Source organism: Apostichopus japonicus, chromosome 19 (genome assembly GCF_037975245.1).
Source record: "Apostichopus japonicus isolate 1M-3 chromosome 19, ASM3797524v1, whole genome shotgun sequence".
NCBI classification, from domain to species: Eukaryota; Metazoa; Echinodermata; class Holothuroidea; order Aspidochirotida; family Stichopodidae; genus Apostichopus; species Apostichopus japonicus.
Genome location: NC_092579.1, coordinates 11,830,136 through 11,855,552, shown reverse-complemented (window position 1 = coordinate 11,855,552; position 25,417 = coordinate 11,830,136). Strand labels below are relative to the sequence as shown.

The window sequence follows — 25,417 nt, the reverse complement described above, 5'->3', positions numbered from 1 at the left end:
TACTGTTCCTTTACTTGTGGAATATGCTGCCACAAAATTATGTGGGTTCAGGTACCGTTAGTGTCACTTGATGCTGCCACAAAATTATGTGGGTTCAGGTACCGTTAGTGTCACTTGATGCTGCCACAAGATTTTGTGGGTTCAGCTAGCTTTAGTGTTCTGTCCTGGTGGAATATGCTGCCATAAGATTATGTGGGTTCGTTACCTATAGTGTTCTATACCTATATGTGGAATATACCTTTATGTGGTTCTATACCTAGATGTGGAATATGCTGCCATAAGAGTGTGTGTTGGGGTAACGTAGTGTTCCTTTAAAGGACAAGTATGCTGCCACAACCAATAAGTATGATAAAAATTAGCTATACTTTAATGTTGGAGTATGTGCATGTAACATAGGGTCTTTTAACTATATGCTGACATTAAATATATGGGTTGAAACACCTTGGTGTTCCTTTAATGGCTGTATTAAGGTATGCTGCAAAAAAAAATATATATATATTGGTGCAGTAGCATTCCTTTAAAACTTCTACTGTGCTGCTATAAGTATGTGTTGGGGAAATTAAGTGTGCCCGTAGCAGACAAGTATCACAAGATTGTAGCAATATCAGCACAAAATGTAGGTTTTAAATAACTTTATCATATTTATATCAATTAATAGGTACAACCGTGCAGCATAAAACATTCTCACTTTTGATTTGTATGTTGAAAAAATTGTTATACAATTACTGTTGCCGACTTGTGAATCTTATTGACATTGAAAAGATCAAAAACACTCTCCAATAATTGCACAAATAGGAATAAAAACTTTGACAATTGAGCCCCTAAAATCCAATACCAAACAAAAGAACAAACCCCCACTGCAGCAGCATCAGAAAGGTGATAAAGCTAAGTGAAGGCAAAGATATCTCTTGCAGTGTCGAACGGTCGTTTTCTTAACGGTAAATAACCGACAGTGATTCCCACCGGGAAAGCCGATCGTTTCGCCCGATACTGAATTCCAGTGACTTATACTTCTGGGCAATGAACCAAAGTGCTGTTGGCTGAATCATTCAGATTCTAATCATCCAGGCGTCGAATTCGATGCTAACGATGATCGCGTAAACATTTGGATAAAAAACATTGGAGTGATTATATTGGCAACTGCTGACATTGGGTGTTAAATGATACATATATGTAGGTAGGTATGTAGCTGAAATGTGGTTGACATGGGCTGCATATATATATTACATTATAATGCCATTAAATGTGCACCTGTGGTAGGGATCATTTGCTTATTAAAGATAGGTTGGGGGTCCTTCACATGGGTACTCTTTTGTTTCAATATTAACACTTGTCTCTCGTGATTACTGAAGAGAAACTCCTTATCACAGGATATAATCTTAGCTTGCTTTCATTCTTTCTCAACTGGAGTAAATATAATTTTCTAAATTTAATAACTCTTTAACCTGATTGTATCAAAGAGACTATTTGGTGTGATTTTTATTTTCCAATTAACTGAACGCTATAAAATATTTGTTTATTAATTTTAGTTCAATATATATAGCCTTTATTTAGAACTAAAGCTGATCACTTATTTAAGTGTAAGAATATTTTTCTTAGCAAGTGACACAAATAATATTTGTTTATATGTTGAATTTGGTTGCCTGTCATAATTTTGTTTGTCTGTATCACGATCATCCATTAAAAGGCAGGGCAGGGAAAATGATTTAGCATTAATATCCCTGACATCAAATACCCATGTGGCTTTCTCATGCCACTATTGAGTTTGCCACTATTAAACAACAGTGGCTAGTTATAATAATAGTAATAATAATTTTAATCAGCAGATATTTTACGAAGACGTTAAAGCGACAATAAATATGGGAGAAATCGGCAAGAGCTTATGGATTATAACTTACTCATCGGCTGGCATCCAATTCAACATTTTAACTCAAATTTGGAATCTTTTCAAATTAGAAAGTAATTTCAGATGGGAAAACTGTAGATTGCTCTTGGGTGAAGACCCACCTCACTTTGACCCGGCTGGGTATCGAACCCGGAAACTCCTGATTGCTAAGCCTCATTGCTTGAAATGCCACTGCCTTTATCCACTCTGCCACAGCACCGTTATATCCAGGCAATTAATGAATTACTTCATTACTCCCTAACCTGTCTTCTGTTCATACACAAACCGATCTACCAAGCTTACGCACCGCTAAAATTCTTGCACTGTGGCCCTAGTGACCCTATAAGGCCATCACCCTCTTCCTTCTGTTAAAGACAAAACATAAACTTGCTAAGTGAATAAAAACATTGAAGAGAGATAATTAATACAAATCTCAAGGTTTCTTTCTTTTCCAACAGATGTAGCTATCTGTACACAGTGTGTATATTAGGAAATAAAGGTCTTGAAATAGTCACACTGCAAAATCCTTAAAAAACATGGTTTGGTTCCATTAAGATCCCCCTCCTCCTCCTCCTCCTCCTCCTTTCCTCCCACTTTGAAAGGAATTACTGCCTACAATTCAGTCCACATGAGTCTACCCTGCAGTAGGCTAATGCGTGGTCAGAGTCCTGTTCGAGGAGGCAAGGTACGGCTCCTGCAGGTTAATTGGAACTTTTTTTTTATTGAGAGAAACAGACAATCGAACAATTTAAAGTAACAAATGAGAGGGAAGACAAGCAGTACTAAAAATTGGAAGCTTTAAAAGAGAGAAGGGAGCTACTTAGGAAAAATATTTGGAGGTTGCCCCAGACCTGGCAAACCCACCCTGTCTGCAGTAGGCTAATAATCCTGTAGCGTTCCCTTTGTAATTCTACTTGAGCCCTACAATTTGCTAAATGCTTTGTAAGAATTAACTATACTAGATCAATATTAAGCTCTATCTTCAACCAACATAATTTAATTTTATCTGCTGGAACCTGTCTCAATTATACTATCAAACTTACTCTTCCTATTAGCCTGTCAGTTTGTTAAACTTTTAAGCACTGTGACTCATTTATCCCCTAATGCCATTTAAGGGTTTTTTCCCTCTCCTCCTCCTTTTATCTTTTTCCTCCTTTGCTTTTTTGAAAATAGATATTTAAAATATTTGCGTTTTTGGTGATCCCTATGATTGATATTAAAAGATCAGTAAAGACGATAGTTAAGGATGAGAATTTTATTGATCAGTGTAAAAAAAAAAAACGGAAAATTGTGAAGAAGTTCTTCAACTTCTTGTGCCAACAGCATATTCAGAAAGATATATATTTATACATGAGTTTCTGTATGTATTTACTATACTGGTGTATGGTATCCATCATAATTATTTCCCATAAAATAATAGGTCAGCTAATGATTGAGAGTGATATTAACAGGTCATATAATCCAATAGATTTGATTGGTCAATTCCTGAGAGAGTTAAATCAATATTCAGAGGTCATGCATGTCATCACTGACCACTTTGACCTTTCTTGACCTGTCTACTCCCAACTCAATCTTTTATCAATATTCCAGAGAGGAAACAAATTTGGATCATATATAAATTTGTAACAGAATGGCCTAGGGATGTCTTTTTGATTTCAATTGTCAGATCATGCTCATCTTGAAAGGAGACAGTTTTCAGATTAGTTTGAAAGCTGTCTTTGAACCAATGATTCATATACATTTGTACCATTATTCTATTACCAAATCATATATGCTCTCTGACAAAAAACTGAATTCCCCACAATCTGAATACATAATGTGGTTTATACATCAATCACTTTAGTTGATGCTTACTATGGAGGACTTATTCGCCATGTAATTATAGAATACAGCAAATTGTGTATACCACATGTTTATCTTTGATTTTACTCAGTATTGTTTCATTTGCAAGTGTTAGATGGTTATACACAACAGTTTCATCATTTTTTATAAATTTTAGGGTCAAAGGTTATGTTACCAGATATCATATTCTTTCAAATTAGTTAGAGTAGCCATGTAGCTATGCTAACAGCAGATCATGACAAATTTGTGCAACTTAAGTGCAGCTTTAATGTCTCAACTGCTAAAAATTTTGGTTTGATATGAGGGAATAATTTTAGTATTTATAGGTAGGAAACAGTGGGACAGGTTGGGGTTATGCCTCACCAATATTTAAATTATCTCAAAGGACAGGGGGCACCCCCTTCCTTAGGCTCCTCCTCAGGCCACAGATCAGTAGGACCTTCCAAAATACCACTGTCTTGACCCACCGATCCTCAGACTCCTTCTGGTGCTCTTGATGGAAAAGTTCTTTCAACTTTCAGTTATACTCAGCAGTTTGGAAAGAACTATAAATTCCTTAAGAACCTGCGTAGAAATCTTCCCCAGACATCAAGAGGGATAGGATTACACGTCCGTCCGTTCTGTTGTTCGGAATTGAAAGCTTACTCGGAGCATGAATACTAATTAAAACAAGAGATAAAAGTAATACCGCAACCAGCTTTGGAAAATTCATTTCGTTCGTAAGGCATCATAGTCTGTTCTCTACTTTGCAATGTGCACTAGTGTGCACTGACGGAACTTGCCTGCAGCAAGAACACTTCATCTGGAAGACAAAACATTCCCATGCACCCTGTAAGGATATTCATGTTCTATTATTTTGTTACTACTATGAGATTGGTTAAAGTCAAACGATTGCTTCATGTGAAAAAACAGGGGGGAGAAGGGGGGGGAGAGGGAGGGGAATAGGGTTTGCTCCTATCACCATTTCTTCCTGAACCTGAGGTGCTGGGTGGGGGAGGGGGCATAGGGTGTGGGAGAGGGGGCATAGGGTGTGGGAGAGGGGGCATAGGGTGTGGGAGAGTGAGGTGTACATATAGGTTTGAAAAGAGTAAGTCCTTACAGCTCATCTTTAGAATATGACTATGTATCCCTCATTGATCCGATGCCCCAAGCTTTTCAAAACTTGCCAGTTCTTCTACTTTGATTTCATAATGAGCAAAATGTACTATGCACTTTCTTCCTTCCTTGAAATAAATTGACGATTATGAAAAAAAAATTGCTTGCTTTGTATACAGCGGTAATTGCTGCCTTTTTCATGAATTTCCCCTCGGCTTAACGCTACGGTACTTAAACGCTAAAAGGTATACTTATTGTTGACCGACTGTCACACAAGGAGCTCTCTTCAGCCATCACCAGTGAAAGTAAAAAAATGGAAAGATATGATAATTTTTCTGGGGACTGACTTAATGAAGCCATATGAGAGATCTGAAAAGAAGATTTGGGCAGGTTGTGTCAAGTTTTGAAGATGAGCAAAACTTACCGAGTCTATCTGCTCGTGAGTATTTCTCTGTGACAGGTTTCAAATTGCGGAGAGGGTAACCCAACCTCGCAAATTGACAGAGGTAAATCCGGCAATTAAGAAAGACCTTCGTGGACTGTCGGTTTTTCAATATAACGTTTTAGGCATTTAATCCTACTTACCTTTTGAACAAATCTGTATTCCTACCTCTTTTTAAGAAGCTGTGATTCTTCCAGAATCTGATTGTTAGAAGACATTTTGTGTCTGTAGGTTTACACCTCATTATCATAGTTAGGCCATGGAGGTCTGTTTTACCTCCATGGTTAGGCATACATCTAACCTGTTTTTCCCAAAGAAATTACATTTCCATGAACAAAGGATTGCATTTCCTTCATATATCTACGTGCTTCACACACACAAGAATATTTCGCCTGGATTTGTTTTGGGGTGGAAATGTGGATACATGGCCGAGATGTGCTATAATCTTTTGTATGACATTAAACCTTAATTTCATATTGGAAAGTCTTGTGTACAAATATTAATTCCCATTGCATATCAAACACCCATGTGGGACATTGTGGGCAAGAGAATGCTGAGAATGTAGGGAACAGAAAGTTTATATACAAAAGAGCATAGCAAAAATTAAGATATTTCTCAATATCCTCAGTCACAGTGGTGCCCTGTGGGAAGGGATGGGGGGGCCAATTGTCTCCTCAGAGTTTTCCTTGCCCCCCCAGTTTCCATCCAATCAAATCTGCTACTTATCCTAAACATATAGAACTAGGCTTATCATTTGTATATATTAGAAACAGCTTCCAATGCAGTGCATTACTATGAAAAATGATAGCATCATTATGCCTCTAACTCACTTTTACTTGTAGAAAAATTCACAAAAGGGAAAAAAAACCTTCTCCCTCCTCCATATCAGTGTTACATTTCTTGCCCCTAGTTGCCCCACCCCCTTCCCCCCCACAGATTACCATGGCTGGTGCCACCTTTGCTCAGTCATCAAGTGCTTCATTCCTTGAAAGGATCTAATTTTTTAGTGTATGTTTCTGAAATATTATGACTATTTCAGCAGAGCTAGCAATAATAGTTTCCCATAGCAAATTTTTAATGCTCGTCCGAGACAGCCTAATTTAAACCAAATACCCCCAAATACCCTCTATCACTTTTGAGATACTGAAATAAAACAAAACAGAGTGGTAGGCCAAGGATCCACCTGAAGAGTAGAGATTTACTGACCCAAATTGGTGCTCTATTCACCTAACCTATGCATCCCTCCTACAGTGTACTGATTGATCATTGTTACTTTCGGAAAACCAAATCTGCTGTTTGGACAACAAGACTTGGTTGTCCGAGGGACAACCGCGAAAAATCCTTCAAATTTGCCCTGATCACTACACAGTCTCTTTAAACATTTGACACATTGCAGAGTCACAACAGGTTTTGTTAAGAATAAGTCATTAACTACTACTCTGTAAAACTCAGGGGCCATGTAAGCTTGCATTATGTGGGAATAAGATAAAAGCAGCCATTTGAGTTTTCTGTAATATTTACAAAAGAAGAACTGGGGTTTATTCAAAATAAGATTGCAATCAGCCACTGCTTTAACACATTTCTAGGTTTTTTCCTCTCTACTGAAAGGTTAAATAGGGCGTAATTAATTAATCCCAGACAATCATTATTAATACACAGTTAAATGCAAAACTGGAAAAATTGAATCAGAAATTGACTTTTTACTTATACTTCATTTGAAATGAAACCTGGCTAAATTAAGGACATTGATATTTTCTAAAAAATATGCTTCATTGTCCAAATTATCCTTGGTCAGCGCTAATTGGAACATGACTGTGTAACAGAATCTGAAAAGTGAAGACATCTTTGGTAATTAGATATATGTATGTATTCTCCTGATTCACCAATATTCATATTGACATTCATATTGAGAACATATCATGCGCTTGGCTATAAGGGCCTTTTTCATCTTCAAGTTTTACCGTTGAATAACCTACTTTTCACACAAAATCTGTGACTGAACCAATTCTTTGTAGCTGCAAGATGAAACAAAAAATCAAAAACTGGAAGAAGAAAAAAGCAGGTTAATCCTTCAGTAGTAAAACCACTAATTTTGACAATTAGCTTTCTTCTATATATGCATGAGTTAAAGGCCTGTATGTAATTTGATCGTTGTACTTTTCAGATTCACTGTTTCAAACTGTGCTAATAGTCTTACAGGTGTAACGAGATACAATTTCTTGATTTACTCTGGAATTATCGGCTCTTTGGATTACAACTCATTTGTGTTAATTAACTCCAAATTTTACCTTCTAAAAGATGCTGGAAGCAGCTGACAAAATTGTTCTATACAATTGTCCTGACTCGGCCGCCCTCGTATAATATACTTAAAGCAGTTTCGAGAGTTAAACTTTTCACCAAGTGAATGTTAATGTGAGAATCTTTTATCTTTTAAACTCCCAAGTCAATCTTCAATGTCTTCATGCCAGGACACTACTTCAAATTTTGAAATTTTCAACCTTTTTTTGTCACTTTCTGTCAATGAAACTTGACAATAGAAGCTACCGATGTCGTTATGGGATTTTAGTTTGAAATAGTATTTGCAAAAATGATCAATATTGAAGGAAAAAGCTGCTTTAAAATCGAGGCAGAGACTGAGTAAGATATCCAATTTCAATCAATTTCCTGTAATACCTGAAAATATCATTGCTTCAGGCTGAAATGGACATATATATTTGACCCTTAAGTGACCATAGCATGACATTCTATGGTATTTGATGATACATCTCTTTGGTGTAGTTTTAGTCGTTGTTTGTGTGAAACAATTACATATATAAGAAGTTCCCAATATGTTGCTCCTTAATTTAAAGGGGGACAAAGGAAGAAGAAGAAGGAAAAAAAGAAACGACAACATGTTTATTAGCAGTAAAGACAGGAGGTTGAGGAGAGGAAGGTGGAAAGGATGGTTAGGAATAGAAGAGGGAAAGAGGGGAGTGGTGGGAGGAGAGAGATTGGAGGAGAAGGACATTGGGAGGAGGGAGAGGAAGGAGGAGAAGAAGGGAGTAGTGGGAAGAGAGAGATTGGAGGAGGGGGACATTGGGAGGAGGGAGAGGAAGGAGGGGATGTATAGGGAACGAGATGGAGTAGATGTTACAATTTTTGAATTTTTGAATTATGTACAGAATTACTAGATTCTAGAATGAAACTATGGGGAAATGGAATATAGTCACATAATTCTAGAATCCAAAACCACTGTCACTTATCTGTAGTTTTGATGTGAGATAGTGTTAAACTCCAAAGATATCTTTAACATCTGGTTCAGAGGAAAAAACAGATTAACACAATTAAGTAGTACAAATACCAATCGTGTCTCTCAAATTTAGAGTTTTCTGCATAATGCAATGATCACATCAAAACAATACAAAAGGAATTATGCTTTGCATTATTGATGTAAGTTTAACAGTCTGATTCCATATATCAAGTTAGGAGATTTCCATTGTCCTGTGATGATATGTATGGGACTGGCATTGAGCTTGACAATACACCATAGCTTAATACATATTGGGAAGAAATTTTGTCTCATACATTTTGACTTAATTGTCCCTACTTTATATTCCAAGTTCTCTTTTCCTCTCACTTTCAAGGTTTTTTCCAAATCCTTATCAACCTTTTACTTGATCTCATATTTCATTAACAGCTTATAGATAAAAGTCATTAGACACATCTAAGAAGACAAATGTTTTAAGACTTAGAAAAGATAAAAAAGATATCATAAACAGGTCTGAGATGTATATAAACTTGAAAGAGGAGGTGTGTATACATCTACTCCTAACATTAATTACATTTTGTCATATATATGTTAGTCTGTTGCAAACCATCTATCAGTAGACATTATGAAGATAAAGTCGAACCATAATGAATAATGAAATTGGGATCGCTTCAACGGATACACACAGGCGTGAAATCTAATATTTCCAGTCCCAGTTAGCATAAACAAGATAATTCACTGATCGATAGAAGATCCTCTCTGCCCGGAAATGGAAAGTTTGATATGGGAATTGGTTGTGAAGGAGTGAGTCACTGCTCGTAGTTGATGCGGATGAAATTTTTTCCTGTCTCCGAAGGTACCGTTGCAGTATGAACGCATTTTGCGAGTTATGAGTTACGTCTTCATAACATTGTAATGTATTTTAGATCTATCGTAAAGAAATGTCACTGACATGTTACATCTGACTCTGGAAGGGGTTTAGAATTTCTTATTTATTAAGTTTTCTTCTTATTTGATGAGAAAGTTCTCCTTTATTTTATATATAACATAACACAGTTGACAGAAAAATGTCTGCTATGGAATAAGTGGACTGATGTGGTTTAGTTCAGCGTTTTTCAACGGGGGGGGGGGGGGAGATGGGGGACACCTGCAAGAGGCACACAAACATCATAAATCATTTTAACTTCAGATGATCGATTCCCGTCTCCCATTTGCGTATTGGTGTCATATGTGCATATTAATTCAGTCAATTACTGTACCTGTTCCAAACTGAATCCAATGATTGTTACTACCAATAAAATTGTAAAACCTATTCTTAGTAATGGCAGTGTGCTAATAAGAAGTAAACATAGAAATGACAAAACTCCTGTTTCACTAACATTTCGATAATATAATACTCCATTGTTTGTCATTTGAGTCACAGTTAGTATATGAAGAGGTAGCCTTTGAAATGTTTGGCAAAAGCAAACATTCTTTCTGGCAAAGAGCATTTTACGGCAGGCGGACTTTGTTTGCGGAGAAAGTGGTGAGTTTAAGAAGCTCATTTTACACTTGATTGGATATATGCTGATTATCAAAGGATAGCTATGCCGATGGCCGCCGCATTACATGATGGCAGTTTAATTTCGTAGCTTTTTTGTAATTGTCCGTTCTCAAAATTTTTTGCCTCACTTAGTGTCATCGGTAGATTTTTTGTTCCTGGAGGTCTAATATGGGATGGAGATTGACGTGGGAAGATAAAGGATGGCTAGAGAGGAGATTACGATTGCTCACGTACACTAGCTGCTTATAGAAACTCTTAAGTATATTGTGTTTATTTGAGGAGGTGTAAATGAAGATGGATTTGTGTTAAGTGTTTAAGGCATTTCTAAGGTTGGATGAGAAGGCCGCTCAATATAATGTACTACCAATTAGGCCAAGACTTTAGGCAACTTGATATCTCACAAAAACCCTTCATCAGCTGCTGACGTGTGGTCTTTCAGCAATGGAAAGATTTAACGTGAAGAAGTCCGACATACTATACCTGATCAAGATTATTATTTATAAATTGTTTGGGAAGTAGAGACCATGGAAAATGGAGAAATAATTGCAAAGTGGATTAATAATAGTATATTATTTCATGTTTGTAATTAATAATGTAGGTCCTTAAATTCATTTAAAATTGTTGTTGTGGTAAAGTATCAAAATATTAGTGAATGTTAAACGATTTGTTGAGAGTATTGTAAAGTGATAATCCCCTTCCGCTCCCCTCCCCCTCCCCCTTCCCCTTCCCCTCTCCTCCCCCCACAAAGAAAGTAAATCAGATTCAGATCCTAATGACACTATCACATCACAGATTTACAAAATGACCACTCCCAGACACAACCATTAAAGTAGGATATCTACCAAACAGAACAACATTTTTCTTAGCTGTTTGATGGAGTTTTTCTTCACCAAGATCACTGTCATATAATTAAGCCAAATTAAGATAATTAATTGGCTTTTTGTGTCCCATTCAATGATAACACAAATGGCACACAAGACAGCTCAGAGTAAATGCTGAATCTGTTTACAATTGTAACACATTATACACAATATGTTCTATAAACAAACATTTCTCAAAGATTAAACTTTAATGTAGTATAGGAAACCTGGATTATCCATTTTCATATATCCGGATATCCTCCGGCCCCGATTTGTCAGTATAGTCCAGTTTTTACTGCATCTATATAGTTAGTGTGTACATTATCTATTGGGATATTGTTCAAATATTCACCCAAAGGTAGCAAAATGAAATCAATAAACTGTTCTACTAATGTATCCCCACATATAGTTATATGTATCACATGCTTATCTGAGTAATGTTTGGGGAATTTTTTTTTTTTTTTTTTAATTGATGGAGATTGGAAACATTAACAGTAAAATAAGTGTTGAATGTGTCTCCAAGGCATGTCACTGGCCGCTGGGGTAGATATATTTTGGTCTTATCGTTGCTTGGAGCCTTTGCTGTAATTATTTTTCTATCTCTTATACCATCTCCTGGGAAATGAAATGTTTTTCCACATATTGCTTTTTAAAAGGAAAGGTACAGAGCCAATCCTTTTATTTGAATTATAGAAATTTACTTCACATGGGATTAAAATCTCCAAAACACTCAGAAAACTGTTGTTCTATTTGAGAGATATATCGTGCTGGGCTCTTACAATCATGTCAGCGGGCTGAAATTTTGACAATGTGTCTAAGTACTACCACTCACTAACTAGAATTTTCATTACTTTCCTTTTTGTTTATGTGTTCATATTTTTAAGGTGAAAGGCTGACTTGGCATTGCATATGACAACAGGTTAAGGTTTAATATTCAATATCAAGCTTTTCTTACGTGTACATAATTTTTTAACTCTAATCTGTTAAGGAAAATATGGTAAATAACAAAAATACATTAAACTCCAAGACAAACTGATTCTATATATCATATTTAGACTTGATCAAGTCTTCATTCTTCTCATAAAAATGCATTATATATATTTAAAGATATTTCTTAGCAGGTTTTGTTCAACACATAGGCTAATAATTTATGACTATGCTTCTCTGTTGTTAAAGTGTATATTCTAGCTGACTATACTACCAACATGATAAACATAGTCTCCTTAGGAAGAGTGTCAAACTAAAGTTTGGTTTTTATAACACTATGGAAACTTTATACTGTATATATTGTAACACTTTACTCTCTGCGTAGCGCCGGCCAGCCGATTCAGGGTTCTTGGCCTAAGATGTTGTATTGTAATTGGCCAGAGAATTATTGAACAACACCCTTGCCAGACGACACACATTGCTGTCGGCGGGGAATCGAACCGGGGATCTCATGACCCCGGTCGGCGGGGAATCGAACCGGGGTCATGAGATCCCCGGTTCGATTCCCCGCCGACAGCAATGTGTGTCGTCTGGCAAGGGTGTTGTTCAATAACAACTTCCCGACATGGACGTTAAATGGATGTGTGCCGAGAGATTGGCTTCGGTCAGCTTGCGAGTCTATAAGCCTCCATGGCTTCTTTCGCGAGTTCCTGCTTGCGGGAAGATCACATATACATACATACATACATACATAGAATTAAGATGTACACAAAATAAATCCAGAGAGGTGATGGTATTTCTAACAGCGATATATTGAAAAGAGCGCTTCTTACAATGTTAACAATACGTGGAAATACCACATGTATACAAATGATGAACTTTAATCTACAAGTTAGCTTAAGACATAATACTACAGTGCATTCCTACCATCCCTAAACAATTGTACTCCTTTACAGAGATGAATGTGATCACATGAGTATCCCTAGAAAATATCACATGTGTTACATCACAATCCCAGGATAAGCCTGATACCACATTGCCGATCCATAGGAGCAGCCCCAAAAGCCATAATCTGCCAACAATTACAACTGGTTTACTTAATGCCAGGAGAGATAACCCCTATTAAATTCCAAGGGGATTTAAACTAACACAATGGTTCCACACCTTCCACACAAAACTCCCATTGCTCCACAACTTTACAGTACGTAACAGTGTTACACTATCATAAATTCTGCCAGACCATTGTGTATATTTGCTAACATATGATATATGCGATATATAATGATAATTGGTGTTATTTTGATTTCATCATAACTTAAAATTCTCTGTTAAATTGGAACGTATAAAGATCACAAACTGCCCATACTGTATGGTAGTTTACCCCCCCCCCCCCTCCCCCATCCCTTATATCAGAATTGTTATGAAAATCAAATAAGTTAAATGAAAGACAAAACAAGACCTCTCCAAATTGTTCAAAAACAAGTTCACTTAATGCAGCAAGTATCTTTAATCTCAGAAAAATTTGAGCACACCAAAGATACCACAATATGTCATTGACTCAGATGGTTATAAAGTATAAAGTAATCTAATGAGAGAAAGCTGCAAACAAAAAAAGAGTAAACCTTATCCCAAAGGGATATCATTAAACAGCAATTTATTTGTGGCTAGACATTTCCCCTCATAAAAATCCGACGGAAATTGGACTCTGGTATTTTTAATATCTGAGAGTCAATAAATATTCAAGTGAATGGAGGATGTTCATGTGGACATATTATATGCAAGCATGTTGTATCTTTGTATTTGTTATCAAGCCCTAAGTATTATTAGTTTAATGACAAAATCATAAAAGGACAGTATTGTTACCTCCTCTGTGATCATCATTGGTAAATTGAATATATGCATATTCATATTTTATTCTTATGATCTATAATGATTTACAATTATTGGTCAGACTAAACAGCTTATATTGCAAAACTTGAATGATCCTGAATGTATCAACATTATAAATTACTCAAAGCTGTATCACTCAAGTAGGCCACCATGTTGCCTTTTCTTCCCCTGTACGCCATATCGACTCAATATTACTCATTCACTGCCTGTGAATATATGTATAATAACCAATGATCCTATATAACATATGCTCCATGTCATTTCCAATGATGATCTTTGCTTCTACCTGCTTTCAGTAAAAGCATTATTTCATTGTGGAAGTATACATTGACAGCTTCTCAAAATTGCAACATCTATTTATACAATGGTACAAGCCAATGTGATATAATTAAAATTACCTGTTAGATGAGCAAATATTTTGAAATAATTAAAATGCAGAGGTATACAACGTGATATAAGATGATTTCTTTGAGTTTGTCATTATGCAAACTCCCGATTATCGATTTATCGATCCAACATGTGTGCAAGCAATTATTTCAATTATCGATTAAATGTCCTTTCCTGTTTTGATGGATTTATTGAAATTGATTGAAAGTGTTGATGTCACTTAATATTGTAAGTATTTCTAGCAACTGGTAACCATTATCTCATCAAATCTCTGACTATGATGACATCCTTCCCAAATCAGATTCCAGATCAATTGTCTCTCCTAATAAGTGGTGTCACCCACTCCTTGTAGATATCCTATAACCTCATCTCTAGACACCCTCAGTCAAAATCTCATCTCTAGACACCCTAGAAATCTCATCTCTGCAAGAACACCCTCAAAATTGCCTCTTCCTGCACTTTCTGTCTGTTGCTATTGAAACATCATCTGTAATTTCAAACTCCCAGGTGTGACGGGAGGAGAAACCACAATAAATGCCATGTGTTACTGTTAAATTATAGTTGAAATTACCAAAGGAGAGTTTTTTGTTCTTATCTCCCTACTAATTATATGGTACTCATGCCCCCTGTCTACCGCAGCGGATTCGTAATTGAAATGATACCTTAAGGCTTTTCTCAAGTGAAATGTAACTTCCTGGAGGCCATTTTGATCTTTTGATTATAGCTGCTGTGTTATGTATTATCAGGGGTTTATACCTAAATCAGACAGATCTATAACAATTTATCTCTTAATCTCATTCAATTTTAATTCCTTCAATTTGAGTATAAATTATCTGAACCAACATTTCTAAATGTTTTGATCCCTTATCAATTGGTCACTCCTGTGTCTTCTAACTGTCAAAATGGAAATCAAAATGAAACAAAACTGTTAACAAACTGCTTATTCACTAAAGAGCCTGTGTAAGAGAATGTGTAAAAGTAAGAGGGCCTGACGTTTCGATCCTAGCAGGATCTTCTTCAGAGGCTGAAGGTCAAAATGGAAGACGCCAACATGCATTCATATACCACCTTCGTGAACAAGTTTTCAATTTCAGGAAAACAGGGTTAAACAGCTGATTGCAAAGTACAACCCCATTCTATAGAGCACTTCTAACCTGATGTACGTATTTTTCACCCCCAAACTTACCACCCAGCAAGTTGCAATATATGTTCTACCCTTGACGTTCTACCACACTGCCTAGAATGTCCTGGTAACCTTTATAACACTGTTCGCCCTCTATCACCAGCCCTAGCTCCGTATTGGATCCCGTTTGGATCCTCCTTAGTTACAATGTAATCTGGCATAAAGTAATATTACAGTCATCCACTGGACAAACTCCAAAGCTGACGATCGGAAAGACAGTTAAAAATTTGTCATGAAAAGAGTTTTGAAGGCCTAGAGTATATAGTCAATATACTTATTTTGAAAACTGATCAACTGTTGGGAACACTATAGTGCCACCCCTTAGGTTGATTGTGCTGATCAATACAGTATTTGAGAATTGCTCCTTTAATAACAAGTGACTAAACGTACCCACTGAATGGTCTGAGAATAAATCTAGCTTCCTTACTTTAATTTCCATGTCTTGTTCTTCATACAGTAAACTATAATCACATAATTTTAAGTTTAACTTTGTTGCATAAAATTGATGGTTTCATCCCCATGTAATCGATATCAATAAATGTGTCATCACCTTAAATTGTGGTATATGAAATATATAAAAAAGGACAAAGATGAAATGATTTCACCTATCGCTACCCATGACTTACTGATGGAAAATGTGATGTAGACTACAGCCAAGTCCACAAGCCACATAAATTGGCGTAATCATCTGTTTCCAGTTTAGTGTCTTTTCTTGAAAATTGAAACCCCCTTATGGACCCTTGTGAGTAAGCAGTACCACCCAAAATGAGATGATGATACCACCAAAATTACTCCCATGTTTTTCATCCATTTATTTCCTTCTCTCCAGTAGTTGTCCTTGGCAGTTGGAAGTCTGACCCCGTGACCTCGAAGAATGATCAACGATCACGCATATCATTAAATTTGAATTTGCCCGCATTTAACGTAAAGTCGGTCCTACGTTTCACTCACAGAATTTACAGACATTGATAGTTTACAACTTACCGGAAACTCACAGAATGGATTAAAAGTAATTCCAATGTATGGTAGGGCAAAGATACCCGAGAAAAAATCAACGAAAACCTATGAAACAACGATTGCAATCCAACTTCGTCCTCACACATGTATTCCTAACTCACACAAAATAGGCCAAAACGAACCAACGAAAGAGAGTTACAGCAAACAAGTTCTCCCATTTGTGGATCTTGTACTCTCCTACATGATGCTGTAAAGTTTCGGTGAAATGGTTGTCTAAGACGGCCAGTCACAAAACGATTACCTCGACTCAGCGATTTTGTTACTGTCGCCGCCATTTTGAAATTAGGTAGACTTTCGCCAAGCCGTTTTCATGCTATGGGCTACTACCGACAAGACTTCATTCAAATCGTTTTCAATGTAGTGGAACCCATTCCTTTAGTGTACGGTCTATTAGGAATGTTAGGTTTTGTGGCGTGAAATTAAGTAATTTAAGTTGTGCTAAGGTTTGGAAGAAATTTTGTCCCAAATTCTAATATATGATTAGGTAAAATGTGAAATTACTGAGAGCTGCGTATGGGAGGGGTAAGAGAGACAAAATGGGGGAGGGGGCAAGGGAGATGGTGTTTCCTTTCTAGCTAAATTAATGGTGGTAACTATTAAGGTAACACAAATTTTCCCCGAGTCTGTTGTCAAAACTGAAGGGGTCATACCACATTGAATATACAAAGGTAACATGGCCTAGGCCAAACCTTATTTCTAGTTGCTTTCTAAGGAACTTCCAACAATTCCGAATGATTTATACCTACAATACCAAATGATTTATACTTACCCACTTACCATAATTCCACAGTAGCCCTTACTCAGTGAGATTCTGCAAAGCTGGGTACTCATCTGTTGCTTATATTCATCAATAAATATCAGTTAACAGTTTTCCAGTCAATACCAATCCTTGTTTGGTTCATGTATCACACACACTACATAACTGCTTGCCAATATTGAAGTTAAGTACTGTGGCTTGGGTAGGGGTGTGTTGTTTAGGGGAGGGGTGTGGTGTTTTTAGGGGTTTTGGGGAGGGAATGTGGTGCTTAGCGGATTTGGGGAAGGGTTTGGAGTTTCCCAGCTTTAGGATGGGTGTGGTGTTCACCAGCTTTGGGAAGAGTTAGGGTATTTTGGAGGGATGAGGTGGTTTTGCCACATATGGGGACTTTAATTAAAAGCTGACTTTCAGTACACAGGACGTGTTTGGATACATTACGTTCTATGGATACTCTGACCAAATATTTTGAGTAGGGCTGTTTTCTTTTTCTTTTGCACATGCATAGTAGAACATAAGTCAACAGTGGAAATAGAGTTGCCTGGTCTTTTATTGATTTTATAACTGTAACAATAAGGCACTTTAAGCAACAGAAAAAAGAAAACAAAAAACATTTGTGTGACACTCTCCATGAAAGAACATGTTTTAATGTCCTGTGAAAATATGGGCATGAAATATAAATTACTTCGATCACTTCAAAGTGAAATACTTTGTTCAAATGGAAGGAATAGCTTAACAAAATTTGAATACTTCTTGAAATGAAACACACTTCATACTGTGAAGACTTCATACAATAATGTTGTCTGAAAAAAAATCACACACAATGTCAAGTGCATTATGACTGGAAGGGGTATTTCAAGGTGGCATAGTGAAGGCATGACATAGCAAAAACAGTTCAGGTGGCAGGATGGATAGTTTTGTAACTTTGAAATGGTGAGATATACCTGTGACATATAGCATAAGATTAAAATTAAAAGACAAATATATAAAAGTAAAAGGTAAGAGTAGAAAGTAAATAAATAAGTCCAAACTTGACATATAACTTTAACAACCTGATCTTCTTCAGAAATAGGAGCACCAATAGCAGCCCAACGATCCATACTTCCTTTCATATAATTCAAATTATTTCCAACTGACTTGCCCTCTGCCATTTCAGTTCTGAGGTACTTTTTCTTGAGCTGAATTTTGTTGGTTAGAGAATCCTTTTCGAACAGAGTACGCAAGGCATCCTAAGCATCACTAGGTTTCTCACTTGTTGTAATTAATTCCAGCTGACTAGATGCTATTGCAAGCACAATGGTGAAAAATGCCAGAACTTTGTGTCTTTTTCAAGTTTGCACTCTTCTACTTCTCACATACAGTAACCCCCAACTTTCCTGAGCCATCCTCATAGCCCACAGGCCTTTTGCAAGAAACAAATGTCTCATCTGGAAATTCCATGTCAGCCAGTTCGAGCCATCCATTTTGTTAATTTTCCACGTCATATTTTCTGTTGTTCCAGCCATATTGGTCAGTTGTCACGACTAAATTAACCAATTTAAGTACCGACAATTCCCAAGAAATGGTTCCAAAATCAGCACATAAATTCCAAACAACAATCTATTCTACACAGTTAACTTCCAGTGTATGTGTCTGGGCCAATAACCTGTTCGAGTTAGCTAGAGAATAGGCATGAGACTGCTGAGTATATTACAGCCTGTTGCTGCACACAACTTGTTCTTTCTATAAGAGTATAACAGAAACTGAGGAAAAATGTAAATTACACATATATAGAAAACAAAATTGCTTAAAGGTAGCACACTAATAATACAACCTGATTAAACAAACAATAGTTTGGAGCAGAGTTGTAACAACAGGCACTTAACTGATCCACAGGCTGCATTCCTTCTTACTACGGGTACATATAAGAGAGCTAGGAACTTAAAGATATATAGTATTAAATAGAATGTGAGACTACATTTATTAACAGATTTCTATAAATAAACTCTTATATGAAGACTTCAGATATGAGGATAATAAACATGAGGATGTAATAAACTCTGGAAGCTCTCTGGGCTAATACTTAATACCAGTGGAACTGCATTTTGCAATGTTAGTCATTATACATAACAAAACAAATCTAATAGTGAATGAAACTTTTCTTCTTTTTGGGAATAACTTTTTTTTGGTCATATATACATGGGAAAGCACCTTAGAGAAATCTGTGTGTGACACACACACACATAGGGAAGACTGTACGTGAATGACTAACTAAGTACTTCTACTACTGTACCTATCATAGAAAACAACATAACAATAAAAAGATCGTAAACTCTCGTTAACAGCAAAACATGTTGTCACAAAATGATCCCTGATATTGTTTTAAGTCACCTGGAATTATAAGTAGCTATGTACAACTACATGGCTCTATGAGGTGCAATTGTTCTCAAGTACCAGCAGTAGGTCTAACTGTAATAGCAATAAGTATAAAGTGTAAGCAGTATAAAGCAAGCTAGTTTTATTTCTGTGTTACGTATCTTGCTCTACATATTAAGCATAGGGAATTGGGCCTAGACTTAAGTCATGGATCTAATACCGGTCTTGAACACTTGTAACAAAGTGACATTGAAATGGATCCCGATCCCAGGATGGCGGAAATTTTCACCCAGTCCAGCTTTAATAAAACTCATCATAAGCCATGATCTTAACTTATACATAGTACAAAGGCAGTCTACTTGTACTACTAATAATTTTTGTAAAATAATAATAATACTAAATTGTATCTTATGCAGTCCAAATCTTTTCAAGAACAGGCCCCTTAGAATTATTACACAAGGACGAGAAGGCGTAGGCTAAGAACTAAAGGTTATAGGCCTTAGTCCATTATTAAAATTGGACTAAACTATGCAGGTATTCTAGTATTAATAAAACTAGGCTAGGGCCTACCTGTAGTAAAAACTTGTCGTAGTATATTACTTTAGTAAATACAAAAGTACTAGGCCTATAGGCTAGCCTAGGCTTGTACTAGGGGCCTAGTATAGTAATATTACTGTCCGCTATGCCCTCGAAATTTTAAATTTTAACTATTTAGTAGCCATAAGTAGTACCGTGACTTATCAACTCCCTGATTTTTCCATATTAACGCAAAAAAATGAAGGGAATCTATGCCGAATAGAAAGATTACGAAAAATACGAGACGTTGCAAATCTAGCACTAGCTACATCATAGTCGACATATAGCGCTAGGCTGCACGTTATAGGATACGGTGCTTTCGTGTATATGTGTATTATGTACGTTAGGATACATGTATTAGGGGCAACCAAAAGCACATAGGAGCACCATTTTCGTTGACCAAAAAATCACACTTTTCGGGGGAGTTACAACTTTTCTGAAAAATATGAGTAAGATTCAAGCTTATATATTACAAAAATGCTATTTTTACGGTTAAAAGTTGTCTAAGACGCGAAAGTCACATAACGATAGACGTCGACTCGATTTGACTTACCTTTATGTTTTTGCGTTGGTCGTCGATAAGAAAATGCACTGTTCTATTGGTAAAATCTTCGTTTCTTTCCAGAAATGATCGTATTTGAGTCTCTAAAGTATCCTTTATCGAGCTACGATACTCGTAAACCCGAATGACATTGGGATGTTTGCGAATTTTACCGATTACATCCATACATGGAAGTAGCGAACCGAAGTCCGTAGAACCGGATTTGCGCGAAACAATTACTTCCGGGTCAAGTAGCTGTGCTCGAAAATTTGCTAGTAACGGTCATATATTGAGGTCAGACTTCCAACTGTTGGGAACTTATGAAAATACAATTTGTAACTTACTCAGGTTAGAAATTTTCTCAATTTTAGAATCGACATGGTAACTTCACAAAAATGTTCAAAATGTTGAAGACATAATGTGAAAATTAATACCTGAGAAATTTAAAAAAATATAATGAAAATAAACTGGATAATAACTCTTGACCTATATATATGATCATTTAGAAAATTAAGGAAAGAAAAACGTGGAAAGAGAGTAAAAGAGGAAAGAGGAGGGGCGAGGGAATGAGAGAGTAGGGGAGGAGAGGGGTGGGGAGAGGACCGAGTATAGGTGTATACATATAAATATTTTGAGATATGTAAAGTTGTTCACATTTAGTTAGAGGACCACACATAATGTTTGGATCCTGACAGTCAAAGAGGAACTGAAATGAGAACAGACTGAGGACACATTTAAAATAGATGGATGGACAGACAAATAAATTGGACCGTGAGAAAATTTGGACAGAACAGATGAAAAGAAAGAGAGAATTAAAAAGAGCTATGGGAATCAACCATGCAGAGGGATGTAACAGTTGGGACTGGGAGGGAAGGGGGGTGGCGGGTTGATGAGTGTAAATGAGGTGAGTAGGGAGAAGGAACATATATGGCGATAATGAGGGGAGATATCATGTGAGTATGGATGGACATAATGTGTAATGAAGATAGGAGCAGATAGAGGATGGAGAATAGGGTGGGGGAAAAAGATGGGGGGAAGGGAGGTTTTAGTCACACCTTTCTTAGATGTTGTGACCATAAGGTTTAATGATTTGGAGGCTTTGTACCCATGCAAGTCCAAGAAACCTATTCAGAAGGAATATATTTCATTCAGTTCATGTATATATGTAACAGAGCTCATACTTAAAACAGAATTCATCCAGTAAGAATTCTAGTCAAATTTATATATGCACTCTCAAATATTTGCAATTTAGATTCTAAAATATTTTGTCAAAATATCTTTGAAGTAAACAAGTATGAAATGCATCCAGAATACAAAATGACCAAAACTAAAGGAGACTAAACAAGTAGATATAATATTTCATTTTTAGGAGGTTGAAAATCAGCAAATATGTGTCATAAAGTTTAACAGAGAGTATTTTAAAACCAGCTTTGACAAGTATCCTACAGTATGCATGAATAGTAAACCATCATATGATATGCTCTTGTACAGTAACATCAGATTCAGTACCCAGCAAAGTCATTGCTGATAAATTATTGATACTTGGCATATAGACTCCAGTTTTAAATTATTTTGTTCTCTAAAATATGACCGTTTTGAATTTGTGATCAGACCACGTAACATCCGAAGAAGCAAAATTTCTGCTACTGTGGAAAACTACAACTGCAGAATGTGATCAATATTTCATAGAATATATCTGTTAATTTATGTCTTATAAATAACTTATCAGATCTTTTAAAGTTGAGGTTCTAATTTTAGAGAAAGGGAGGGGTTAAAAAGGGGATTGGAATGTGGAAGGTCTAAAGAGGGTGGTCGTGGGCTGAAGAGGGGGCAGGGACTAAATGAGCAGAAGCGAGAAGGCAGAAGAGAGGGTTTGTTAAGGGAAGAAGAAGGAAACCAAGGAATGTTGAAATATGGAATGAAGAGAGTAGGGTGGAGGAAGGAAGGAAAGGAAAAGGAAGGGGAGGAGAGGAGAGGGGAGGGGGAGAAGAGATGAAGGCCGGGAAGGAAAAATTAAAGAATGCAATTATCCTGAATTGGATAATTTGTCAGTAAATTTTGGCACTTTGTACATAGTGTAAGGCTTATTTAGGTAATTCGGGAACGGTAAGCCGGGCCTTACACTGATAACGTCGAACCAAGCGTGAAACAATCAGGAAAAGCGGGTACTTGATAATATATATGATTCTTAATAAAACTATAACTTTGGATAATTAAAATGTACAAAATAAATAAAAATTACAGAGCCTACTGTTCTATACGTCCATAGACTTCGGATGATAAACTTAAACTCCCCGATATGTCTTTATGAGACACTTAAACCCCTGATTCAAAAATAACAAATTACGACGCGATGCACAGGGCACACGCTCTGCCCTTGAACCCGATTGGTCTAAACTTATAACTCACCCTTCACCAAACTCTTGATTGGTTGAGTGCCAACCTGATATGCAGATGAGCACATGCAAATGGGCACTCAACCAATTTGAACCAGTTTGGCTGTCTTCCAACCTTGAATCATTTAAAACAAAACATACGCTTCTAATAGTGTGTGATTTATATCCCGTCACACCACAGCGCAAACCACCAATGCGCGAGCCATGGGTGACGTCATAATAACAATATAAACTAGAATACGCTTCACAATAGGACTTTTGCTGTATAGGACCAATACATGCAGACTATTTCAAAGTGAATTTCTTGATTTAATTCACTGGATCCTCTCAACACCACATCTATGTGTACTATCAGGCAATCTTTTATGATCAAGCAATCTATTATATGAAAGTCAGACTTTCAATAAGTAATTCATGTAAACACTTGTTATTATTAAATCATAGAATTTTTACTATCAATTTATAATATCATTTCCTAATGTATTTCAATCTGCTTCTCCCCCCCCCCCCCTTCTTAATTTTCACTATCAAGAATCAGTATTGTAACACTGACTATGCATGTATTCTCAGCTAAGGTAAAACTACTTCAAGCTCTGACAAATAGCAAATATCACACCCCTGAAGAAAATTTATTCGAAGTCACAGTTTTCTACTGATTGAAGTTAGCAATCACTCACATTAATTTGAACTTCAAATTGCTGCAGAGCTATTAAGGTTTATACACTACAGGATATGTTTTTAGCCTTTTCGGAAAAACAAAGTAAAATTCAAATAGAAATGGAACTTCATTCAATTGAAGTTTTGGAGCTGAGTAAGTGGAACCCATGAGAATTTCAGTTCTGGCACTGGCACTAGATGCTAAGTCTAAACTAAGGTTAAGGAATATGGAAGAGGGAAGTTAATTTGGCCTCGGCCTACCCCCCCCCCCCCTGTTATATGAATTAGCTCTGGAATCAACTCAATATTTAAGTCCACTGTACAGTACTATAGTTAGGCTAATGTTGTACAGTAAAGGATCCCTTTTGAGAGAGGATAAGTGATTTAAAAATACAGAGGGGTTGGGAGTGGGAGAGGGAGGGGGGGATTCAGATAAATTAAATATGGGAGATGATATACTCATCCCCTCCCAAATTATGCCCTCTCCTTCATCCCCACTCCCCCCCCCCCCTCATCCCTCAAGCTCCATTCTCCTACCAGACTGTTGTCAACACCTGATTTAATATACGGACATATTTTAAGAAGAATCAATATGAATACAAAGAGTACACATATTATCATTCAAGTCAACAGTTGACTTTATACTCTAGGGGGTACTACAATCTCAAGGACATATAAAAACATCATCCATAATTTCGATTTACATAAGCACTGTCATGTCCTACTAAGTATATACCTCACTTTAGAAACCATTGTTAGAACCCTGTTGTATCAACATCAGTTCTGACCTCTTTGACCTTTAGTCTCATGTACTAACATTATCTTGTCAGAACTTTCATTCTTCAAACTTTTATGATAATTCAACAGGACAGATGCTGTTTAAGTAATAATGACTTTGCCAGATGCAAGATAGTTAACCCTGAAAGTATTACTCTACACTCGGTTTATAACCAAGCCACCATTGGATGTTACAACTATTTTAGCACAAATAATGCATGTAATAGCCATTTCCCTAGCTGTTAGGTTTTGGCAAATCTATGTACTGCTATTGTCAACAGGGTTTGTTTATAAATCTGCCAGAATGGTCATGTTATATACTTAAACATTACGTTTCATGTCATAGTCAAATCTTTCTCTGATTATAATTAATGGATCAATTTTGTGCAATTCTTTAATTCAGTAATTGTTGTTTAATTTCTTTCCCAAGTTTTCAATTACTATAGTGATGGACTATTTTGAAAGGGTCTACAAAGAAAAATTTGACCTCAAAGATACATAATATTTTTCCTGTTCGTTCACTGAATTGAATATTTATGCAAGATTAAGGGTTTGATAAAGTCCAGGATTTTATGCATAAATTACTATTTGTGTTTTGCTCTAAGTTAAACTTAATAAATAACAACAACATTTTCCGTTTTACCCCATGCAGTTAGTTATAAATGCAAATTATAAAAGAAAACGATTTTTAGTCTTTATACTGACCGTAACACATATTGACAAAATGCATTCTTTACTGTATCAACTCATCTAGATTAAAATTTGATTGTCCGTGTGTTTTGATAGGAAGTCAACAAAATTTGAATATGGATTATGTAGTTTGTTTTATAACTTACAGTACACCATTTCCTCTTGCATAATTGAAATAAGTTGAATAAAGCCCCTATTGTTGTAGGCTTTATTGTTCCATTGCTTTAATACCTCCAGCGTATAGGGCGGAAAAATCCCCCCCCCCCTCCCCTCCACAGACACACAAAAAACAACCCCTGTAACTACCATATCATTCCATCACTTGTACATAATCTATGTAGTGTAATGTCATG

At 36.4% G+C, this 25,417-nt stretch overlaps 1 protein-coding gene and 1 long non-coding RNA gene across 7 annotated transcripts in view; one reads left to right on the top strand and one right to left on the bottom strand.

The window, feature by feature from the left end:
- The window catches only part of LOC139959624 (RNA binding protein fox-1 homolog 2-like), a 226,523-nt gene that overhangs the window by 42,071 nt on the left and 159,035 nt on the right, over positions 1-25,417 (top strand). The gene's annotated exons all lie outside the window — the stretch shown is intronic.
- On the bottom strand, positions 17,605-20,860 carry LOC139959629 (uncharacterized). The gene is made up of 2 exons (XR_011790188.1): positions 20,557-20,860; positions 17,605-18,814 (listed from the first exon to the last, which is right to left on the bottom strand). It is a non-coding gene; the product is annotated as an uncharacterized lncRNA (long non-coding RNA).